Here is a 482-nt window from a genome sequence, read left to right on the forward strand (position 1 = left end):
CTAAAATCCGCAATCCGATCTATCAGTATATGAACAGAATCCGATCCGATCCGATAGCCTTGCGAATCAAATCAATATCCACAATTCTCGTATTAGATTCGTGTAAACACCGCGGACATGCAGATTGAATTCGATCCATGAATATCCCTATATATAATAGTTATCATTATATTATTATACAATGGATTATATTCTGGCGCCAAAAATATTAACATGATGCATTTTGGTATTAGTATATATGCATATATCTCTCTTAACTTATTTTAAAAAAGTATCTTGTTTATAATTATATGAACCTCAATATAATGAATAATTCTATTAATGGTCATTTTTTATAATATAATTGTCAATCATACTTAATTATCATCTATATAATATTTACGTTGGCGCTAAACATATTGACGTAGAGCATTCTGATGATGCAAGTATACTTACCTCTCTCTTTTATTTCTTATTTATAGAAAGTATTAATTTCAAATAAC

The sequence above is a fragment of the Arachis ipaensis genome, chromosome B03 (assembly GCF_000816755.2).
Source record: "Arachis ipaensis cultivar K30076 chromosome B03, Araip1.1, whole genome shotgun sequence".
Classification (NCBI taxonomy): Eukaryota; Viridiplantae; Streptophyta; class Magnoliopsida; order Fabales; family Fabaceae; genus Arachis; species Arachis ipaensis.